Here is a 25,137-nt window from a genome sequence, read left to right as displayed (position 1 = left end):
GCACAGACCCACAGCACAACACAACACAACACACACACAAACATTCATGCATGCTCCCTGCAACTCAGTGATGTGCCCTATATCACACCAACAACCCTCACACACATACACTCAGATTTTTTTTTTTGATCCTAAGACTCCTCCTGCAACACACAGACTCAGCCAACAGTTCACGGGTTCCCCATGGTGCAGACTCGTCATGCACAGACTCATCCAGAACACCTAGACATGCTCTACAGGACACAGATTTGCTCCTGAACAGCTCAGTGTGTATGCATAGACCCCATACGATGCCTGGAGTTACGTTATAACACATAGACTAAACCCACAACATAAGGCCTTTTTTATAAACTAACGCTTGCCTCACAAATCCTGAGAACATTCCATGATACAGATTGCATAGCCCAAGACACCTAGTGTTTCTTTAGTATGTACAGAGAAGCCTCACGGTGCTCACCATCATGTAACACACACTGTCGCTCCACAATGCACAAACTCATCCCCCTCAGCCTGCCTGCTGCCTCTATTGCACAAATGTGTCCCACAACACGAAGACACTTCCCATGAGCACAGGCCTAAAATGCATAGACGCATTCCATGAGAACACACCATGCACACACATATTACAACACACAGAGGCATCCTCAGGTGCACAGACCGCCCCCCCACCATGTAGCAGTGAGCCCCAGAATTCCTGGAGACCCCGACAACATAGACACATTTCCCGCAGCACACATGGTTGCCCCATGACTCACAGAGGTGCATCGTCACATACGAACCTCCCCCATAAAGCAGACTTGAGCACCAACACCCAGACTCCGCAAGGCACAGACCCACGCCGTGATCCAGGGACTGGACTCACGAGTAAGCACACTTTCCGAATAGGTACGCATGCAAACACACAAAACCCTTTGACAATCACACAATCACACCACCACACAAGTTTCCTTGAAAGCAGAGGCTTGACATGCTGCTTACACAGTTGGACTGCGCACAGGGCAGACGTTAACCCTTCGACCTCCTAACGATGTGAGAGAATGCCCTCTCCACAAAACCTGTTGCACAATTCACACAGAAGCCCCACATTACTTGGATTAATTTTATAATCTCTGGCTGTTCTGTAACCCAGGACCTGCCACCACACCTAGACATACTCCACAAGACCCAGAGACATTCCGTAAACACAGCACACCCCCAAATGAAGGGGCAGTATAGATTGGGGTTAAAAACTTCCACTTAGGATTCAGACTGACCGGGTTCCAATCCTACATGTATCGTTTACTAACTGTGTGACTTTGGAAAAGTTTCTTAACCTGTCTGTGCCTTATTTTTCTTAGGCAGAAATTGGAATAATAATGGTACCTACTTAGCAGGGTTGTTAAGAGGAATAAATGAGTGAACGCCTCTGCAGTGCTTAGAACCTTAGTGTTATGGATGTTAGTTGATCTTGTTGTGGCTGTTACTGTTGTTCTTTCTTCTGCACAAGGACCTGGACTATGATGGTAAGACTTAATCTAGAATCATTAGAAGCAACCCCATGACGCATGGAGTATACCCCCATAAAGCCTAGAACCACACCAGAGCTCCCACTCCCTCCGCCCTCTGCTCACAGTCCCGTGATGACTGCACGTAGGCCATGACGCCCGGAGCAGCTTCCATGTGGAGTCTGCAAAACAGCGACGCATCACACCACACCTAGACACACAGTGCAGTGCATCTGCATACCTGGGGTACAGACCGCTTAGCCACGTGAAGACTCATCAGCCGAATGCGCCCTAGCATGCATACATGAATATATGTGTATGTGTATATATGCGTATATACGTACACACGTGTATGTGTAGGCTCTACAGTACACATACCGCAGAATACACTAGACCTACAATGTAAAGAACTCACTTTAAAATCCCTAGAAACAATCCACAATGCATAGGCTTTTCCAACACACAGCCTTGTGTCACGCCATCCCTGTCAAAACCCTGTATACCCCGAATCGCTCCCCATGCTCAGACTCACCCCATAACGCAGATTATCTTTCCACAGGACTCAGACTTGCTCTGCAACATGCCGGCTTGTGCCTCAGGACATGGATAGCCCCGTTTCCCACAGACAGATCTTCCATATGCAGAATCGGACGACAAAGCAGATACACCCTGCGATGCCTGTATGAGGCACGTAACCCACACACAGGCTCCAGTAAACACCTTCACTTCTCAATACTGAGACTTGTCCCTCAACAAACGGAAAACCCTCTGACACACACAGCTGCCATACAATACCTCGACAGGCCCTACACTCCTCAGACCCAGCGTCAGGGTGCGCACTCCTCCCACGCAGCAGCGAGTGGCCTCCCAGAGCACCCTCTTGTCCCACTGTGCACTCCGGCACCCGCACAGCCCACAGCTCCCCTAGGGAGCAGTCACATCACATTACGGGGCAAAGGCCCCAGACACCTTCAGTTGTGTCCACACAGTCCCCCAAAAGATATGCAGGACCCATCGAACTCAAAAATAATCCATAACCACAGACTTGTCCCATGGTCTGCAAACACGTTCCGTAATGCACTGATGTCTCCCACAATGCAGATGTCTGCCTGCATGACCCGCACTCACATCGAAACAGTGAGTCAACTCACTGCTCACAGATCGCAGTCCACAGGCTTGCCCCACAACATACAGGCTCGCCCCATAATGCACAGAATAGTAACATAATGCCAAGGTATGCCGCACAGAGCCCACACCGCCACACCATGCACATAGTCCTTACACAGCACACTCATGCACCACAGAACCACGTATAAACCCCATCAAAGTCCACATAAACCCTGCGGCACACAAGTCTGCCCCATAACACCGGCGTGCTATGCAACAACGACTCTCTGTGCAGAGGTTGGAATCACAACACACAGATTCACTCTACACAGCCGATTTGCTCCACAACCTACACAGTCACTCCACAATGAAAACGCTAGAACCACCACACCCAGGCTCACTGCAAAGCATTCTCCCCGCCCTAGCTTCTCTACCACATAGATACGCCCCTCAACTCACCGACTTGCCTGTCCACACCTGGACATACCAGACAACACATAGACGAGCCCCACTATCCAGACAGATGTCGGACCACTTCGTCTGTGACACAAACGCGGTTCACAGGACATTTAAACCACAATACGCAGACCCATGCCATGTCTTACTCGCTTTGCTCTAATATCACAACCGTAGACTTCTCCCCAGACACAAAGGCCTGTCTTAAAGTGCACACGCATGTGTCACAAACCCCCAAATCACCCCATAACACCCAGATTCATTCCACAGTACCCAGACCACCATATCATTAACGCACAGACACAAACACGCAGCACTCAGACTTGCCCCAAAAGCCCTTAGCAGCGCCACGGGATGCAGACCTGCCTCACAACATACCCTCACCCGGCCACGCAAACACCTGGCTTCCAGGGAAGATAGGGGCAACAGAGCCCATAGAGTTGTCTTGTTGGACAAAGACACATCCTGAAACGTGCTTCCACAGTCCGTTACACAGACTTCCTAGCCCTACCACTGACTAGCTCATCATGCAGCATACGGATTTGCGAAAAACCCAATGCATGGGCACAAACGCACAGCTCAGACTCTTCCCAAAAAGCACAGAATCCTATTGCAAAGCACTGACATGCCCCTGCAACGCACAGTATCAAGTCACAATGGGGAAATGTATCTCATGTCACAAGGGTTTTCATACAGTGCAGAAACATGCCCCATCATGTCTCTCTTCCATGACATGGCCATTCAAACATTCTTTACAATTCCTAGGTAGAAGGCAAGACTGCCCACCACTCACAGACCCAGATCAAAGCATACAAAACCACCCTGGAGTGTACGTATTTGCCATGCATTGTGTAGGGTCAACTCATGACACACAATACTCAAAGTTGATACAAAATACACACACACACACATCCTTCAGCAGAAGATGGATCCCAAACACACTTGGGGTCAGTGACAAAACTCAAGCTCCTCTTCCAACAAGACACAATCCATCCCACAATATATCAAACAACTGCACAATGAACGCAGTTACCCCACTTGCCCAAGCACTGTACACACATACACTACAATACGTAGACATACCCTACAACGCAGAGATGTGTCCCCAGATACAGACTTCTCATGCAACACGTAGGATCACATCACAGCACATCTGCTCATGATTCAAAAGACAGATCAGCCTAACACACTTTTGCCCCACAGCACGCTAACTTTACAAATCCCAAACTTGCACCAAAACCCGAACTTCCACAGATTTGACCCACAGAGTTTCAAACTCACAATATGACATACAGACTCTAAAAATAGCTGCCAAACCATATTAAAATATAAAACTATGCCCCCGTGGAAACACCCTCACCAAGCCCATGGTTGGCCTGCAGTGAGTGAAAAGGAGCCACAGCACTCCAACTCTGCTCCCAAGGTTTGAGTTGCCGCCCAATGTGCAGAGCCTCATTGTAATGTACAACTATAACCAACAACGCACACACCTTCCCCAGAGAACAAAGTCTCCTTCGCCACACACTTACCACACAGTTTCCAAATTTGTGCCAAACATGCATACTCAGCCCCAAATACACACACCCACCCTGCATCAAACACAGCATAGCGCATAGATTTGCCCTTGCTTAGAACCAACGGATAGCTCACATCCGTCTCACAATGCCCAGACACACAATACAATGTACAGACAACAGTCATAGCTTAGATCCACCCAAACGGTGCACAGAATCCAATAACACTGCAGAGCTTTCCCTATAATGTCCACCCATAGGATCTCAAATTGCATGAAAACACACACTTGTTCCAGAATGGACAGCTTCTCCCACAGCGTACGTCCTGTAATACACAGAAACACCGCACAAGATAGGGACCGCCCCACCCCGAAACGCAGTATTATATAGCAACTTGCAAACATTTCTCAAAACATACATTCCATAATCAGCAGACTCCTTCACGACATCAGTGACCTCCTCAGATGCCTGGACTTTGCCCCACCCCCACCAGCATCCTTGTCCAGTAGCTCTAAAACATACCAAAGAAACAGACTTGTCCCACAAGTGCATAGAAATTTACGCAGCTTCCACATTCATCCTATAGTGCACAGACTTTACCCCTATGTGGTATTATCCCACAATGCAGAGACTCAACCACAAAGCAAATAATTAGCCCATCACATACCACAACTGCCAGATAGGTGCCCAAACACACAGACATGCACCACAGCACCAAGAAACCCTCCACAACGTGCCTGTGAGCCTCATGGTACCCAGACTCTCCCACAGCACCCACACTCACCCCTCAGTTCTTAGACCAACTTATGATGTCACCCATGCTCCATGGCATAAGACTCCTAGCACAGCCCATGGAGTCCTATCACAGTGCACAAATTCACCTCACAATGCGGAGATTCTCCAAAAAATACCAAGATTTACTCCATGGGCATCCAATATTACCATAACACCAAGATTTGCCTCAAAACTCAGTTTTGCACCACACTACGCAGAAATGCCTCACAATACCTACAATGAACTTACAATGAACAGACTTGCCCTACAATGCCCAGACTTACCCCATACGGGTAAGTCCCACAACACAAAAATTCTCCCTAGAATGCACAGCCTCAGTCTACAACATAAAGTTACCCCACTGTGGTAAGAATAGACTGCATACCTCCAGGGACACCCCCAAATTCAATCTTGCCATGCAACACTAAGATATGTTTTACACGTAAGGCACAAAATAGCTCCACAGTACATTCCAGCTAACTTGCTATGGACAGATGTACCCTATAACACATTGGTTTCTCCTACAAATGCAAAATTGCATTCTGATGTACAGATTCACCTCAACACACACACACACATAGTCACTCCACAAGACAAATACTCCTTACCAGCTTTACCACACAGCCTTGCTCCACAAAGCACCCTTGATCCACAACCTAGACACTAGGTCTGTGGTGCACATACCCCCACAACACCTCGGCAAAGCCTCCAATAAAAAGATGCATCCTACAATGTACAAAATACCTGGAAAATACAGACACTCCCCACAGTCCCACAATGGCCACATCATGCTCAGACTGTGTCCCAAATGCAATTTCACTCCCAGACATCTAAAATCAAATCACAGGATCCAAACTCAACCCAGACCAGGTTTTCCCCACAATGAATGATGTGCACCATAGCACTCAGATTTTCCTACACACACAGAATCTCATCACAACCTCACGTCATCCCGCAAAATCAATACATGGCCCACAGTGCTATAGATAAGCTTTACAAAATGCAGACTCGCCCCACACCACCGAGAGACACACCCCATGATACACAGGCAAACTCCACCACACAAACTCACCCTACGAAATGAATCATCGCCCAACACAAAGATCTCCAATTCAAGACACACTTAATTACACATGGGCATACCCCATCACGCACACAAATACATCATAAAGCAGATGTGCCCTACAGCACAAAAACTAGTCCCTCGGCACAAACACAAGCTCCCCCACACCCAGACTTGCCCCTAACAACCCATACTCTCTTTACAACCCCAGAACACACCCAACACCACATTTGCAGTCAGCCTGTATTATACACATTCGCCCCACAATATTCAGCATTGGAGCACAACCTCTAGAAATGCCATACCATGTCCAGATTCAACCCCATACCTGAGAGGCTTCCCCTGCTTAAAAAAAACCCCATAGAGGCTCCTCATGAGGCACAGACATACCCTACAATGCAAAGACTGGCCCTATGTCAAAACAACTTGCAATGAATCTCTAGATTCAACCCATGACACATAGTCTAACCCCATTACTCCAAGATATATCTCACAATGTACAGACTGCGATGTCTATACCACAACCCCTAGACATGCCCTACAGTGGAAGGACACATTGCACAATCCCCAGACTTTCCTGGTAGTACACCCGAAAAAATCACAGCTGTGAAATTCAGAACACCCAGGATCACTCCCACAGAGCGGAGTTGCTCCGAATCAGATGCTCAGGACTCACAGGACCCATAATTCATAGAGACAACCCACAATCCACCGCTTCACCTTGTCTCCCCTTGCTATGCTGCCCATAACGTGCACTGAGCACAGCCTCGCAGTGCACACATGAAGCGTACCAGTCGCTGACTGACATGACAAGAAACTCACTCACAGGACCGACAATTTACTAGTACTTTAGAAAACCTGCACACTCACACCACAGCACCTGGACCCACATTCCTTCAGACAAAGCCACCCTACAACTTATCCCCCCCGCAAAGATGTAACATCCATCCACAGTAGAAACAGATTTCCCCGTAACAGAAGGATTTTCTCCACCGCACTCAGACTCACTTTACCCCCCCAGACTCCCCCCACACCTAGCCTCACCCCATAGCACAGAGACTGGCTATACAACCAGACATGGCGCATTTCACCACATGACATCTAGCCTCACAGCACTACACGGAGACGTGCCACCTAAGCCAGAAACTAGCCCGGCACCCTCTGACCTGCCCCGCAGTCCTCAGATACTCATACAACCCGGAGAAGAGCCAGGCGCAGAGACACACAATCCACGACACACGTTTTACCCCACGATGCCCAGACTTGCCCCAAACTTCACAGACACCCCTAATAATACCTAGACCCACTATACAATACTCAGGAGGCCTCACACACCAAGAAAGACAGCAAAATATGTATGGTGACACCAGAGCATTCGGCTTCACTTCATGAGGCACATACTCTGTCACTTTTGGCCTCAACAACGTGTTGCTCCACAGGGTATGAACAGAGGACCCTCGTGCTCACACAGAGCTCTGGCAAGTGACTTCACTTCTCTGAGTCTGTATACTCACATGTAAACATGGACAGAGTACTTCTTTTGAGGTCATTCCAAGAATTAAATGAGATCACATCAAGAATCAAGGTTTAGAACACAGTCTTTGGAGGCAGATGTGCCTGTTTTCTGGTTTCTGGGACCTGTGCACATTCGATAGTGGAAATGGTCAGTGGTCGAGCAGAAGGAATACGGGTTTGGTGTCCATCAGGCCTGGTTTTGAATTCTGCCCCTGCCATCTGTTGGCCATATGACCTACAGAACGCACTCGAATACCCTGATCATCGGCTTTCCTTTGTAACCAAGGGATGACCCTGGTTCCTGCCTCTTAGGCTGTGGTAGGGATTAAATAACACCATATATCCTAATCTGAATTGCTAGTCAAAGCAAAGGAGAATGAGGGAGAAAGTAACTTCGGGGCCCTTTGTAATAGACAAGCCTGGGGAAGCGGAAGGTGGGGTGGAAGCCACACGACGTGGGCTGTGGGCAGCCAGGGGGCAGCATGTGGGCTCTGGCTGGGGCCAGAGAAGGAAGGAAGGTAGCAGCGGGCCAGAGTCCCTGACAGAAATGTCTGCAGTGGCGGTGGGATTTGAGCAGCCGCCTGCTTTTTGTCTTCAGATTATAAAAAGCCTCCCTGTTATTAGACCATAGTTACTGTCTTCAGTCAGTGACATTTTCCGAAGGAGTCCATATTTTAATGTTTATTTTCTTGGCTACCCCAAGAGTAGGAAGAAAATCTTGAGCCCCTTCTGCTGGCTGTATCATAGAAAAGCAGGTGGGGAAACCACCAGAAAAGTCTTTCTGGAAGAAAGTGCTCACAACTACACACATATATTTATCATAGATAAGTATATACTAGAAAACACACAGACACACACACACACAATGCCAGAGATGTTCCCACTGACCCAGACCTGCAGATGTGTCCAGAGACATAGGTTTACACAAGTATGAACATAAAACTCCGAGACTCGACAGGGGTCATCTCACGTGTACACAGATACATAAATGCACACACAAGGATACGTGTGAATGCCCACAGTTCTCTATGTAGGCACAGAGCCATGCAGAGTCATACATACATAATCCACAGTCACACAGACCCAGAGAAGCAGGCAGAGACATGTGTGCTGACCTGGCTAGCACCCAGAGGTTCTATTTACTGATTCACAGCCTCAGAGAGGCACAGATGCACACACATATACACGTACAAAGACACATCGATGCCTCCAGAGGCTCATGAAACCTAGACACACTCTCAGGACCCCCCCCCCCCGACATTTATGCACATGAACCTTCACAGACACACAGGAGTTTGCACGAGTGCATACATACCCATCAGTGCACAGAGTCGCCCAGACACAGACATGGGTAGATGTGTTTTTACTGCTCTGCAGACTCCGAGGCTTTCACCCAAACACTGCAACATAGAGATTCATTCATGGGTAGATACATGTGTTTTCAACATGTACTCACTGGTGTTTTCCTGATCTCAGAGTCACATGCATGTACACACAAAGGCATGGTTGTTATCAGAACACACAGGCATAAACGTGTTCATGCCTGCACATGCAACGCAAGGGCTCCTGCTTACTGTGAACATTTAAATGTGCACACGGGCACATGCATGACGGTGCAGATGGGAGTATGCAAAGGAATAATCGTGTATGTGGGTGTTCACATGGAAATACACAAGCACACGGGTGTGCACATATAAATGCACTTGTCCGTGGAGAAGTCAGATACGGATCCATACGGAGATTTCTACATATGTCTACACACAGAGATAGTGGGATATGCATGAGAGAGATGCTTTCATAGAGAAGAGCGATGTGTTCTACAGAGATTGGGGGGGGACATTTTGGCAGAAATGCTTTTAGATGCAGAAGCATATACCTACCCACAGAGACACAGGCCTAAAGACCCACACAAAGATCTATGTGGGCAAACAAATCTGCACTCACAGAGGCTCACTCAGATGTGTGAGCGGAGCGTGCAAAGCCACATACACATGCAAAAACACAGGGCATTCACGGAGATGCAGACATGTGCATAGAGGCAGAGAGGCACACAGACCGCACCCGTACAGAATCACACAGAGATGGCTACAGAAGCTTAAGCAGATGTACGCAGAAGCATACATACAGATCCCCATGCATGGAGTTCTACACAGATGTATAGCTGGACATGGAGGCCCACAGACACACACCTGAACACAGGGGCACATAGATACCCACAGAGGCACGCATGTCTGATGATCTGTGCACATAGTCATAGAAATGCACACACACCCTGTCAGAATCCAGCGCACCATCCAGACATACAGTTGCACAGACACTTGTATGTGTCGTCATGTGTGTGCATGTGAACAGATGCGTTTGCATAGCACAGAAGCACGCACACAGACATGTACCCACAGACACACAAAACTCTCATGCATGTGGAGTCCTTATATCGTGCAGCGACATAAACATCTACATACAGGCACGTGTGCATTCACCCGGAGAGTCATCTGAAGAAACTCGTCCTCATATAGGTAGGTTTATGCAGATCCACTCACACGTGCCCCTATGGGCATGAAGATGGTCACACAGACGTACACATGAAAACGGAGGTGGAGGAACAGGTGGATGAACACAGGCCTGCATGTGTGACTATAGAGGCACCTAGACACAGATAAAGCCTTACGGCAAGAACGTGTAGCTACAGACCTGGCGACCAACACTCAGACATGCACATGGACGTTATGTCTGCACAGACATACAGTCACGCAGCTACTCACGCAGATGAACCGTTACAAGCAGCAAACATGAGGACGAGACATTTCCACATAGAGATGCTGCTTACCCTCTTGGACTCATGCAGAGATCTGTGCATGGGAATACAGAGGCAATTCCACAGACTTACACAAGTAGACAGAGACATGAGTCCTGCCTCCAAAAAAAGCAAGACTTCACCAACTCATACAGTGACACACTCCAAACCTCTCTCACAGACACATGCAAACAGAACTCCATAATAGCGCCTGCCTATACACACACACAATGCACATGCAGATGTCCGCTCAGACACCAGGGGTCCCTGTCAGAAACACAACATCCTCAGCATATGAAAGAAAGGGACCTACACACATGTATCTACAGACAACACAGTCCTGAACACGGTAAAAAATACAGACATAGCCACAGGCACACAAAGGCACAGACATGTACCTTCACATGTCAACATTTATACACATTGGCACATGTACACACACACAAATGATCTACAAATGTGCTCCTATGCCCATGTGGCACTCAATCCTAAATGTACATCAAATATATGAATGCACACACACACATCTGCCAACATAGGCATACAGATGCAAACATAGACTTAATCATGCTACAAACAGAAACACAGACATATGCACAGACGTGGAGATATAGGCAGAAATTTATACGCATGAAAACACTCAGACTCAGGTACTTATAAAAGCACACACAAATAAACCCTTTTCCAAAGGAGGCTGTGACATTAATGTACTTTTTTCTTAGCCTCTTCAAAAGAAAATGGAAATTATTTAGCTTCCTCTAATGGCTATACAGTATAAAAAGAGATGTAGAGATTACCAGAAAGAGAGCTGAAAGATCTGGAGTGCACGTGTGTGTGTGTGCACACACATGTGCACACACACACACACACACACACCCCACTGAAACATCATACGGGGTCGTATTTAAGGGCATGGCTATTTAATTGGTGAGAAAAAGCCAAACCTGCATTTTCTTACTAACCCAATGATTTGGGGCCATTTTCCTGCTTTCTCACCTGTCATGTGGGGGTAAGATTAGCACCTATCTTTTAGAGCTATTTGAAGATTCAGTGAAATGAAAGTCTTGGTCTTGTGCTCAGAAAGTCAGAGATGCTCCTGATGCTTTTTGGTTTTACCAGAGGTGAGGTTCTTAGCTGCACAGGGTTTGGGTTTTGTGGTCAAAGTTCATGGTCATATCATAGAACGTCTCAACAGGATTGTAAATGGTATTGACGAAAGGTAGATGAGCTTCATAAGCAAGGCCAGTTCTGAAATTTTCAGAGATGTTAAGGGCTTGTTACTGTTGCTGGAAAATGGAAATAACTATTTCCTGCGACTGTTTGTTGCGATTGTCGTTATTCATATCCTTTTCCCTTTTGCAGGAGGAGATTGGACAACTGAGAGAGCCCTTGGAAGAGGGAAGAGGGCAAGAGGGCTTCGTTACCAGTGTGTATTTGCCACCTAGTGACCGTCGTGAGTAAGTACAGTGTTTACGGATGGCTCCGAAATACCCCTAAAATTTCACCCATTGCAGGGCTGCCTAACTGCCCTGGCAAGTAAGCTAGAATACTTCGACTTAGAGTGGTTTCTGGTACATTCAGAAGTTAAAAGTAAGAATAAAAGAAATCTTTCTTCCTAAATTTCCTTTCCCCCACTTAGTTTTCCTTTGGGCTTCTCTGAGATTGTGTTCTATGGCCGTGGTTTTCAAACTTTCTAATTATAGGCCTGCTAAAATAATTTTGAAAAACTATCAACTCTATCACCCATCTTGAAGTTGGTATCTGAAATTTCTTATCATAAGTTTGTGGTTATTATTTCCAGCATATTACAAATACTTACACTTTTAAATAAAATGAGTCACATTTATCCATTCATTCAGTGAACTAAAAAATACCATTGGATCTTGATACTCATCATTGTTGATTTAAAAGCAAAGAAAAAAACCATGAACAGTCAGAAAATTTCATGATCTTATCTCCTTGAAATCATTGTTCTATAGGTCTCCTCAGTAATGTATCCTAATGTAATATATATTCTTATGTTTAAAAGCCTTTTATTGGTTATCTTACTATATATCTCTATGAAAAGTATATATGGTTTGAAATAAATGTTCCTATAATGCTAAGCCTATTAAATATTAAACTTTTTACCATTAAATTCTTAGTAGTATACAGCTTATCAGAACATTATAAAATATTATATATTTTGATAAGTAATTACTAAAAATGAAAACTCAAATTTGGCTGGAAATGTATCCCTTAAGTGCATATGACTGTTTGTTTTCCCCCAAGCTAGTTTGTGACTCTGAGGATGACTGCTACTTCTAATGAGACAGTACAGTATAAATTTTATTCCTGTTTCTCACTTTTAGAGCTATAAGAATTGAAAAAACTTTGTTCCCATAAATAAGTAGAAGGGAATGGAATGAGTCCCCAAATTGTAAGTCAAAAGCCACAGTGACTTGTCACTAAAAATAATTTTTCATGATTTAAGTTTTTTAATTAAAATTTAAAATTTGTGATGGACAACTTGATGAGACCTATCTTTAGTTCCATGAAAGGAAAGAAACCTCAATTTATGAAAGGATTTCTTGCTGAATCATTTATTTCTGAGTTTCTGGTAAGTTTACCAAAATGACTTTGTCAAGATATAGCTATTATACCTATCATACTGGCCTTTCAAAGCATTATAATCCAGTATACTTATAAAAGGTTGGAAACATCAAAATACTCAGATAAGTATGCCTTAACCAATACAGTAATTTTGATGAGGTGCCTTTGATTTATTATCTCCTTTAAATATAAAACTTTGAGGCTGCAGATTTGGATCATTGATTTCATAGAAAATATTTATAACATAACTTAATTGGCAAAGGCAATGTCCATATCAAAATAATCGGCCAAATCAACTGTACTTTCACAGAAAGTGCGTCATCTTTCAACAGAAAAATGAATTGATATGCATTATAGGGGCATTATTAAAAGCACACAGAAATCGATTATGGGACACCTTTGTTGAATGGTTTACTAACAAAATAAATAGATTAAAAATATAGTGAGATTTTTATTTACTTTGAAGTAAATTAAGATATTAATAATAATTTTGTTTTCATGTGATTTTAAATTAAACAATGCGATATGTAGCTAACATTATAATTCATGTATAAAGCAAAGAATCTGATGGCAGGCATTGTTTCCTTGAGGAAACATGTATGCATGTGCTTTTAGAACTCTGGTATTGGATTTCTGAAAATAATTAACTAGGAATCATGTACAAAAATTGAAAAATCCATTAATTTTATTGGACCACAGAATCAAACTTTTTAACCCTATCTTATGAAAGAGGTAAGTATATATGGCTAAAGAATAATTGGTCTGGAAATGACCATATTTTGCTTTTGATAATGGGAGGTAGAAAATATATAAATATTTATAAAGTGAAATGAAGAATGACTTTAATTGGAAAAGATACTTCAAGATACAATCTGAGAAAACAGGTTTTAAGTAGTTTAATTGAATGATGTATCTTATCTGAAAGAAATCACATACAATCTCTTTATCAGTTTTACTGGTGTAAACATTTTGTGTTATAAGAAACTATCCTAGTTATACTTAAAAGAATCAGCATCAAAAATACGTACTGCCATTAGATAGGAGGCGCATTTCTTTCCAGTTAATGATGCATTTAAGCAATCAGTATTGAAAATAGTTGCAAAATAATGCTCAATTTTAAGCACATGGGAAAAAATAGTTTTTCGGCAGGTCAGTTTTAGTATAGAAGACCCACAGGAGTTAAGAACCCGAGAGGGGATCCCATACGAACTATCCGTGCTCACAAAGTTCTTGAAAAGATTTCATGTACCAGTAGCCTAGTTTGAAGACCACTACTGTAGGCTATTTTCAGCAGGATTGCTCCAGAACAATACGTTGTTGCCATCATTGAGATAATTCATCATAGTTCACATGCCACTGTTGAATTTCTGCCGAATACTTCTGAGTTTGAGTAAAATGTTCTGGAAGGGATTATTTTATTTTGCTGATAAATGTATGAATAGACTAGACCTATATTGTCCAATATAGGAGCCACACGTGGCTACTGAGGATTTGAAATGTGACTGGTGAGGACTGATATTTCCTCAGTGTAGAATGCAATATACATCGGGTTTTAGAGACAAGGCAAACATAAATATTTCACTAATCTTTTTATATTGGTTACATGTTGAAACAATGGTGTTCTGGATGTATTGAGTTAAATAACACATATCTATAAAGTTAATTTTACCTACTTTTTAAACTTTTAAAAATGTTGCATGTGAAAATTCAAATTATACCTGTAGGTTGTATCATATGTATTAAATATGATAGTGCTACTCCTGACCTTATGTTGGAACTCTTGAATTTCCTCTAAAAACAGAACCACAGAAAAAATGGATTTGTCCACTAGTCTGGTCCAGGATATTGGTATTCTGATGCAGTCAGCACCTCTCACTAGTGTTTAGGTTTTCAGGTTGTGGAATTTCTTGTTGTAATATAGCAGGAAAAAGTAAAAAAGAAAACCCTCAATATTTCATTAAAGGTATTTACAAAGTCGTCTTTTATTAGGACCTAGGGATTTTCTCAGTATCAACTTTGGATGGCTTCTAAGTGGGGGCCTGTGAAGCTTTTTGAACTCTTCAAAAATGTCAGTGGCAGATATGCATTCTATTGAAGATGTGAAGTGCTTCATCACACTCGAGATGCCTTTTTTTTGCAATTATGTTTTTATGTAACACTAAGAAAGAAAACAAATGCCTCTGAATAAGCTATGATGCAGTGCTTTCGTATCAATAGAATTGTAATTTTATACTTACTGGAAGCTCTTTTTGGCTTCTTTAGATACATATGTTTATCACATGTCATGATATACTACAGTAGCCACAAGCAGATTTGAATATATTTGCGTATCGCAGGCGATGACCGCTCCCTTTCACTTGCCTCCTGGCTGACAGTGATTGCAAAATGCCCCTGATTATGAGGCGCATTCTGATTTCAGGATGTGAAAAAGGGAAGAAAGATACATCTTAGAATCGGGTAAATATGGTAAGTCTTTTGTCAGGAAAAAAGGACCATGGAAGACAGAAAGCAAACCCTAAGACATCAGCCTAGCGAAAACCCCTCTTCTGTGTATTACTGTATTTGTGAAAAACAAAATGTGGCTCTTATCAAAACATTGATCACAGTGCACTTGAATACCATTGTGTTCTACATTTCATCTTAGTTATCTGATGGTTTTCTTGGCATTCTTTTCTTTGTCTCCTGGCTTGGGAGTAAGAATTGTGATGCGTAGAGTATGGCGGGGACAGACGGAATCTCTCCAGCCTGAATAGGTCTCGCTGCTCTGTTGTGAGAACCACTTAGCCCAGTCTTGTGTGAGGCTGTGCCTTCAATGGCACTGCTTGCTCTTTGTAAGTGGGCTAACAGAGGAGTCTTTCTCCCTGTCATGGCTTAGTTTAATTGTAACATGTTCTTTGTGTCCTTTCTTGACTGAAGGGCTTGAGAGGGGGAGGAATGCAGATCGAGCTGCTTTTCTAGTTCTTGTTTTATATAGTATTCAAGAGGGTCCGCAAGAGGAATCAAAACTCCACAGGAAATAGATTATCTCAAGAATCAATGAAAACAACCCTAGATTTGCCATCCAGGAATTGACACATCTCTGAATCTAATGATAGTTTTGATGATGATGATAGTTTTTTGATGATGATAGTTTTGTGAGATTTACAAGAGGTAACAAAAACAAACATTTTCATGAATTGAGAAGACCTAGAGAACCAGTAACATGTTTCCTTTGTTGTCTCTACAGTTCCACATTATACTAAGACTCACATATCTCTTAAGGGCTCCAAGGTAGGGCCAGGGTCGTAGGCTTGTGCCTTGTGAGTCTCATAGAGCTCCCTGCTTGGTTTAATGCTCTGCTGTAATGGTCTGAAATTCTTACTTTTTGAGAAAGGGTCCCCACATTTTCATTTTGCACTGTGTCCTACCAGTTATATGGTCGATCCTGTTCAAAAGGGGGAACTTGCCAGAGAATAATGAACTGAAGTTGGGAAGTTAAATTAGAAACATTCCTGTTCTAATGTGTACTGAATTCTTCCTGTCAGTACTCATAAACGTGGTACCGGTAAGCTACCATTGCTGTTGTTGTTAGGCAATAGTTGCAGAAGTAATAATGGTAGTCATATTACTCAACAGTCCCTTATATTGACTCCCTCATTTATTCATATGACCTGGGTCATCTTCTGTGTCTCTATTTTCCTTTTTAAAAATTTTTAAAAGGATTTTATTTATTTATTTGAGAGAGAGAGAGAGAGAGGGTGTGCATGCATGAGGGATGGGGCAGAAGGAGAAGCAGACTCCCTGCTGAGTGCAGAGTCCAATGCCAGGGCTCATTCCCATGACTCTGAGATCGTGACTCGAGCCCAAGGCAAAGGCTTAACCAACTGAGCCACCCAAGCACCCCCCAAATTTTTATTTTTATTTTATTTCATTTTATTTTAATTCCAGTATCGTTGGCATACAATGTTATATTAGTTGCAGGTGTACAGTATAGTCATTCAACAATTCCATACATCACCTGGTGCTCATCACAACAGGTAAACTTCCTTAATCCCAATTACCTATTTCACCTACCCCCCACCCCTCCCCTCTGGTAACCATTAGTTCGTTCTCTATAGTTAAGAGTCTTTTTTTGTTTCTCTCTCTCTCTCTCTCTTTTTTTCTTTGCTTGTTTATTTTGTTTCTTAAATTCCACATATGAGTGAAACCATATGGTATTTGTCTTTGACTGACTTATTTCACTTAGCATTATGCTTTCTAGCTCCATCCTTGTTGTTGCAAATGGCAAGATTCATTCAGTTTTATGGCTGAGTAATATTCCATTGTATATATACACCACTTCTTCTTTATCCATTCATCTATCAGTGGACACTGGGCTGCTTCTATACTGTGGCTATTATAAATAATGCTGCTTTAGACATAGGGGTGCACATATCCCTTTGAATTAGTGTTTTGTATTTTGGGGGTAAATACCCATTAGTGTGATTACTGGATCATAGAGTAGTTCTATTTTTAAATTTTGGAGGAACCTCCATACTGTTTTCCAGAGTGGCTGCACCAGCTTGCATTCCCACCAACAGTGGAGGAGGGTTCCCCTTTCTCCGCATCCTCGCCAACATCTGTCATTTCCCGACTTGTTGATTTTAGCCATTCTGACTGGTGTGAGGTGGGATCTCATTAACATTTTGATTTGTATCTCCATGAAGCCAAGTGATGTTAGCACTTTTTCATGTGTCTGTTGACCATTTGGATGTCTTCTCTGCAGAAATGTCTGTTCATGTCTTCTGCCCATTTCTCTTCTTTTTTTAAAAAAAGATTTTTTCTTTATTTATTCAACAGACAGAGATCACAAGTATGCAGAGAGGCAGGCAGAGAGAGAGTGGGGAGCAGGCTCCCCGCTGTGCAGAGAGACCGACATGGGGTTTGATCCCAAGACCCTGAGATCATGACCTGAGCCGAAGGCAGAAGCCCAACCCACTGAGCCACCCAGGTGCCCCCTCTGCCCATTTCTTGATTGGATTATTTGTTCTTTGGGTATTGAGTTTGATAAGTTTTTAAATAAATTTTGGATATTAGCTCTTTACTTGCTATGTCATTTGCAAATAACTTCTCCCATTCTATTGGTTGTCTTTTGATTTTGTTCACCTTTTCCTTTGCTGTGCAAAAGATTTTGATCTTGATGAAGTCCCAATAGTTCATTTTTGCCCTTGCTTCCCTTGCCTTTGGCGATGTTTCTAGGAAAAAGTTCCTGCGGCTAAGGTTGAAGAGGTTGCTGCCTGTGTCCTCCTTAAGGATTTTGATGGATTCCTGTCTTACATTGAGGTTTTTCATCCATTTTGAGTCTATTTTTGTGTGTGGCATAAGGAAATGGTCCAGTTTCATTCTTCTGCACATGGCTGTCCAATTTTCCCAACACCATTTGTTGAAGAGGCTGTCTTTTTTCCACTGGACATTCTTTCCTGCTTTGTCAAAGATTAGTTGGCCATAGAGTTGAGGGTTTGTTGCTGGGCCCTCTATTCTGTTCCATTGATCTATGTGTCTGTTTTTGTGCCAGCACGATACTGTCTTGATGATGACAGCTTTGTAATAGAGCTTGAAGTCTGGTATTGTGGTGCCACCACCTTTGGTTTTCTTTTTCAACACTCCTCTGGTTATTCGGGGCCTTTTTTTCTTCCATACAAATTTTAGGATTATTTGTTCCATTTCTTTGAAAAAAATTGTTGATATTTTGATGGGGATTGCATTAAATGTGTAGATTTCTCTAGGTAGCATAGATATTTTCATGAATGTTTTTCCATTTCTTTGTGTCTTCCTCAATTTCTTTCATGAATATTCTGTAGTTTTCTGATTACAGACTCTTTGTCTCTTTGGTTAGATTTATTCCTAGGTATCTTATTGCCTCAGGTGCAATTGTAAATGGGATTGACTAATTTCTCTATCTTCTGTCTTGTTGTTGGTTTATAGAAATGCAACTGATTTCTGTGCCTTGATTTTATATCCTGACACTTTATTGAAATCCTGTGTGAATTCTAGCAGGTTTGGGGTGAGTCTTTAGGGTTTTCCATATGAAGTATCATATCATCAGCAAGGAGTGAGAGTTTGACTTCTTCTTTATTGATTCGGATGACTTTTATTTCTTTTTTTTGTCTGATTGCTGAGGTTAGGACTTCTAGGACTATGTTTAATAGCAGTGGTGAGAGTGAAGAGCCTACCGTGTTCCTGACCTTAGGTGAATAGCTCTCATTTCCCCATTGAGAATGATATCCACTGTGGGTTTTTCATAGATGGCTTTGATGATATTGAGTATGTACCCTCTATCCTTATACTTTGAAGAGTTTTGATCAAGAAAGGATGCTATTCTTTGTCAAATGCTTCTTCTGCATCTATTGGGAGTATTGTATGTTTCTTGTTTTTTCTTTCTTTCTTTTTTTTTTTTTTTGAAGATTTTATTTATTTATTTGACAGAAACAGAAAGAAGAGTGAAACAGCCAGAGAGGGAACACAAGCAGGGGGAGTTGGAGAGGGAGAAGCAGGCTTCCTGCTGAGCAGGGAGCCTGACACAGGACTCGATCCCAGAACCCTGGGATCATGACCTGAGCCAAAGGCAGATGCTTAATGACTGAGCCACCCAGGTGCCCCCTTGTTCTTTCTTTTATTAATGTATTGTATCACATTGATTGATTTGCAGATATCAAACCAACCTTGCAGCCCAGGAATAAATCCCACTTGGTCATGGTGAATAATCTTTTTGATATACTGTTGGATCCTATTGGGAGCTAGTATTTTGGTGAGAATTTTTGTATATATGTTCATCAGGGATATTGATGTGTAATTCTCATTTTTGATGGGTCTTCATCTGATTTTGGCGTCTTTGTCTGGTTTGGGGATCAAGGTAATGCTGGCCTCACTAAGTGAGGAATTTTATGGAATTTGGAAGTTTTCCTTCCATTTCTATTTTTTGGAATAGTTTCCAGAGAATAGGTATTAATTCTTCTTTAAATGTTTGGTAGAACTCCCCTGGGAAGCCATCTGTCCCTGGACTCTTGTTTGTTGGGAGATTTTTGAGGATTGCTTCTATTTCCTGGCCAGTTATGGGTCTGTTCAGGTTTTCTAGTTCTTCCCGGTTCAGTTTTGGTAGTTTGTGGGTCTCTAGGTATGCATCCATTTCTTCTAGATTGCCTAATTTGCTGGCATATATTGCTCATAATATATTGTTGTAATTGTTTGTATTTCATTGGTGTTGGCTGTGAACTTTCCTCTTCCCTTCATGATTTTATTAATTTGGGTCATTTCTCTTTTCTTTTTGATAAATCTGTCCAGCAGGTTATCAATCTTATTCTTTCAAAGAACCAGCTCTGAGTTTCATTGATCTTTTCTACTGTTCATTGGTTTCTAGTTCCTTGATTTCTGCTCTGATCTTTATTAGTTTTCTTCTCCTGCTGAGTTTAGGCTTTATTTTCTGTTCTTTCTCCAACTCCTTTAGGTGTAGGGTTCGATTGTATATTTGAGGCCTTTCTTGTTTCTTGAGAATGGTTTGTTATTGCCATATACTTTCCTCTCAGGAGGAAAATAGAATCCTTTGCTGTGTCCCAAGGATTTTGAGCAGTTGTGTTTTCATTTTCATTTGTTTCCATGAATTTTTTTAGTTCTTCTTTAATTTCCTGGTTGACCCATTCATTCTTTAGAAGGATGCTCTTTAGCCTCCATGTATTTGAGCTCTTTCCAACTTTCCTCTTGTGGTTGATTTCTAGTTTCAAAGCATTGTGGTCTGAAAATATGCAAGGAATGATCCCAGTCTTTTGGTAATGATTGAGACCTGATTTGTGACTCAGGATGTGATCTATTCTGGAGAATGTTCCATGTACACAGAGAAGAATGTGTATTCTTTTGCTTTGGGATGGAATGTTCTGAATATATCTGTGATGTCCTTCTGATCCAATGTGTCATTTAAGGCCTTTATTTCTTTGTTGATCTTTTGCTTAGATGATCTGTCCATTTCAGTGAGAGGGGTGTCAAAATTCCCTGCTATTATTGTATTATTGTTGATGTGTTTCTTTGATTTTGTTATTAATTGGCTTATGTCATTGGCTGCTCCCATGCTGGGGGCATAAATATTTAAAATTATTAGATCTTGTTGGACAGACCCTTTGAGTATGATATAGTGTCCTTTATCATCTCTTATTATGGTCTTTAGTATAAAATCTAATTTGTCTGATAGAAGGATTGCCATCTCAGCTCTTTTGATGTCCATTAGCATGGTAAATTGTTTTACACCCCCTCTCTTTAAGTCTGGAGATGTCCTTGAGTCTAAAATGAGTCTCTTTCAGATAGCATATTGATGGGTCTTATTTTTTTATCCATTCTGATACCTTGTGTCTTTTGATTGGCATTTAGCCCATTTACATTCAGAGTAACTATTTAAAGATATGAATCTAGTGCCATTGTATTACCTGTAAGGTGACTGTTACTGTATATTGTCTTTGTTCCTTTCTGGTCTGTGTTACTTTTAGGATCTCTCTTAGCTTAGAGGACCCTTATTTCCTATAAGGCTGATTTGGTGTTTGGAAATTCTTTTAGTTTTTGTTTGTCCTGGAAACTTTTTATCTCTTCTATTTTCAAATGACAGCCTGGCTGGATATAGTATTCTTGGCTGCATATTTTTCTCATTTAGTGCTCTGAATATATCTGGCCTGCCAGGTCTCTGTGGATAGGTCTGCTTCCAATCTAATATTTCTACCATTGTATGTTACAGACCTCTTGTCCTGAGCTGCTTTCAGGATTTTCTCTTTGTCTCTGAGACTTGTTAAGTTTTACTATTAGATGATGGTGTGTTGACCTATTTTTATTGATTTTGAGGGTCATTCTCTGTGCCTCCTGGATTGTGATGCCTATTTTCTTTTCCAAATTAGGGAAGTTCTATTTATCTATAGCTTCCAAATTATAGGAAGCTATAATATACCTTCTGCCCCTCTCTGTCTTCTCCTTCTCCTTCTCCTTCTTCTTCTTTTTCTTCTTCTGGGATCCCAATTATTCTAATATTGTTTCATCTTATGGTATCACTTACCTCTCAAGTTCTCCCCTTGTGATCCAGTAGTTGTTTATCTCTTTTTTTCTCAGCTTCTTTTTTCTCTATCATTTGGTCTTCTATATCACTAATTCTCTTTTCTGCCTCATTTATCCTAGCAATAGGAGCCTCCATTTTTGATTGTACCTTATTAATAGCCTTTTTGATGTCAACTTGGTTAGATTTTAGTTCTCTTATTTCTTCAGAAAGGGATTATCTAGTATCTTCTATGCTTTTTTCAAGCCCAGCTAGTATCTTTATAATCGTCACTCTGAACTGTAGTTCTGACATCTTACTAATGTCCATATTGAGTAGGCCCCTGGCAGTCGGCACTGTCTCTTGTTCTTTTTTTTTTTTTTTGAGGTGAGTTTTTCTTTTTTTTTTTTTTTCATTTTGTCCAGAGAAGAATAAATGAATGAGAGAAAAAATGCTAAAAGGGTAACAACAACCCCAGAAAAATATACAGTAAATGAATCAGAGGAGACCCACAACAGGGGGGAAAGAAAGGGGAAAAAAAAAAGAATATGATCAGGCTGAATAGAACAGAGCCACATACTAGATTTTGGGTGTATTTTGGTCTGTTAGAAGAAACTGTGTCCCAAATTTTAAAGAAAGAAAAACTTACATATATACAAAAATAAGGTTAAATACAATGAAGGGATAGAATATGACTATAAAAATGAAATTAAAAAAGATTTTTAGAAAGTATTGATAAGATAACATGGTTAAAATAGGAAAGAGGAAAAGTTTTTAAAAAAGAAAAGAGAAAAATTTAAAAATTAACTTTGGATGACTAAAGAATCATAGGGAGAAAGCCATGAATTCTATGTGTTGCTTTCTCCTAGCTCTGGAGTTCTGTAGTTCTCATTGATTATTGAACTTGATCTTGGCCGGATGTTCTTTCTGATCTTCTGGGGGAGGACAGGCCTGTTGCACTGACTCTCAAATGTCTTTGTCCAAGGCGGAATAGCACTGCCCTTGCCAACGGCCAGGCTAAGTAATCTACTTGGGTTCGCTTTTAGAGCTTTTGTTCCCTGAGCACTTTCCGTGCAGCTTTGAAGGATGAGAATGAAAATGGTGGCCTCCCAATCTCTGGCCCAGAGGAGCCGAGAGCTCGGGGCCGCACTCCTCAGTGCGCCCTCAGAGAAAAGCAGTCAATCCGTCCCATCTTTCTAGTCTCTGGCTGCACTTTGTGCTCACCCGGCCTGTGGCCAAGTGTTTCTATCTCTGGTTCACAGCCCCTTTTGGAGTCTAGTTTATGGTGACCCTGAGCTAAGAGCCCACTGCTCAGCTCTGTCTCTGCAGCCGGATTCCCTGCTCCAATACCTGGGAGCTCTGCTACACTCAGGCACCCCCAGTCTTTCTGAGACCCCACGGGTCCTGAGACCACGCTGTCCCAGCGAGGGTTGCACCCACCACTTAGCCACCAGAGTGATGTCCCTCAGCAGAGAAGACTTCTAAAAGTCCTCTTTTAGGACTTTTGTGCCATGTTGTGCGCCGCTGTTCTGTCACTTGCCAGGAGCCTGCTGACAGAGGTTCCCTGCCCCCCACAGTCTCTCTTCTCAAATATCACCTCGGATTCACTTCTCCACACGTCTTACCTTCCAGAAAGTGGTCGTTTTTCTGTTCATAGAATTGCTGCTATTCTTCTCTTCGAGCTCCTGTTGAGATTGTAGGTGTTCAGAATGGTTTGATAACTAGCCAGATGAATTCCTGGGACCAGACAAAATTTAGATCTCCTTTTCCTCTGCTCTTGTGCTCCTCTCTCACTTTTGTCCTACCTTAAGTGTTCTGAAGAAAACAGCATGTAAGCTTCAAATGCCAAATTGTTCATTTTAAAAAGGAAATATAAATGCATTTTTCCCTGCAAAGTTTTCTTAGTAGGAGAAAGAATAAATACAGTAAGAAAGCTTTATTTAAGTAAAGGATGGGCTCAGCTGAATTTTGTATTTTTTCAAAGTTTGGAAATCTCTGACCCAAGGAGTAAAGAATTATGCAGGAATGCATCAAATCTTGGCCTAGCTTTTCATGTACAGCAGCAGAGTCAAAGTGAGCCTATGAAAGCAGGTGTTGGGAATACAAGTAAGAAAATATGTATGAACACATAAATTTAATGTGATATACAGTTGTGACATATCGTTAATTATAATAAGAGGCATAGATAACTTTTCAGTGTGGAAAACAATGCCTAACAAATTTAATAGGGTGGCTTTTACTGTTCCAGTAAAGTGATTAAAACTTGAGATTTTAGTGTGTACTTCCGTAGAAGTAGATAGAATTTGTACACATCTTTTGATATATTTAAAAAGATAAAGATAATTCAACTGAGTTAGATTCCGACCTATTTCTTAGAATCGGTCCCTTTCCATGGATATTTTAAAAAGGTGGTTTCCACAATTCTGGTATGGCTTTTAGAAGACATGCCTAGAGCATGCTAGACAGGAGGCATTGGTCCACGTGATACATCCCTGAATAGCCACAGCTACAGGAATATAAAACTTTCTTTGCCGCTGAGAGTTTTCTAAGATTCTCTAATTTTCTTGGCTAATGGGGATGAGAGAGTTTTTGTGAGGCATTTTGTTTACCCCTAGCTCAAAGAGAAGCAATTTGGCACACTTTGTAAAATAACGAACAGTAGGGAAACGCGTATCCCAGCTTGCAGGGGAGAATGGGTGGATTCTAATCACACAGGTAGCCATGCCTGGAATTTGAGATCAGCTACCAGAAGGAAGACTTGAGGAGCCAGAATTAAAGAACAATTTGAGGCAGAGTGAATGACGCAGACAAAAAAGAAG

The 25,137-nt window shown here is 42.1% G+C and overlaps 1 long non-coding RNA gene across 3 annotated transcripts in view; it reads left to right on the top strand.

The window, feature by feature from the left end:
• The window catches only part of LOC309856241, a 55,345-nt gene that overhangs the window by 6,567 nt on the left and 23,641 nt on the right, over nt 1–25,137 (top strand). For all 3 annotated transcript variants that reach the window (XR_014307112.1, XR_014307113.1, XR_014307114.1), the window contains exon 3: nt 12,070–12,164. This is a non-coding gene — a long non-coding RNA (uncharacterized lncRNA). The remainder of the gene's footprint in view (nt 1–12,069; nt 12,165–25,137) is intronic.

This window comes from Mustela nivalis, assembly GCF_964662115.1.
Source record: "Mustela nivalis genome assembly, chromosome: X".
NCBI classification, from domain to species: Eukaryota; Metazoa; Chordata; class Mammalia; order Carnivora; family Mustelidae; genus Mustela; species Mustela nivalis.
Note: the sequence above shows the minus strand (reverse complement) of the source record. Positions and strands in the feature narration are given on the sequence as shown.